At 40.2% G+C, this 473-nt stretch overlaps 1 protein-coding gene across 4 annotated transcripts in view; it reads right to left on the reverse strand.

Annotated features, from left to right (window-relative positions):
• The window catches only part of EEA1 (early endosome antigen 1), a 144,559-nt gene that overhangs the window by 58,409 nt on the left and 85,677 nt on the right, over positions 1-473 (reverse strand). The window lies entirely within an intron of this gene.

Consider the following 473-nt stretch of genomic DNA (forward strand, 5'->3'; position numbering starts at 1 on the left):
GGATATGGGGAGGGGGAAGGGTAAGCTGGGTCGAAGTGAGAGAGTGGCATGGACATATATACAGTACCAAACATGGGGTGGATAGCTAGTGTGAAGCAGCCGCATGGCACAGGGAAATCAGCTAGGTGGTTTGTGACCACCTAGAGGGGTGGGATAGCGAGGGTGGGAGGGAGGGAGACGCAAGAGGGAAGAGATATGGGAACATATGTGTATGTATAACTGATTCACTTTGTTGTAAAATAGAAACTAACACCATTGTAAAGCAATGATACTCCAATAAAGATGTTAAAAAAAAAAGAAAAAGAAATTATTCCTTAAGAATTGATTCTCATCCTGAAAAGTATAAAATTCTTTCTCCAGGTTGGCATTTAGTTTATTATTGTTTTTGTTTTTGTTTTTTTTTTTTGGTTTTTTTTGTTTTTTTTTTTTTTGTGGTATGCGGGCCTTCCTCTGTTGTGGCCTCTCCCGTTGCG

This window comes from Physeter macrocephalus, chromosome 6 (assembly GCF_002837175.3).
Source record: "Physeter macrocephalus isolate SW-GA chromosome 6, ASM283717v5, whole genome shotgun sequence".
In the NCBI taxonomy this organism is placed as follows: Eukaryota; Metazoa; Chordata; class Mammalia; order Artiodactyla; family Physeteridae; genus Physeter; species Physeter macrocephalus.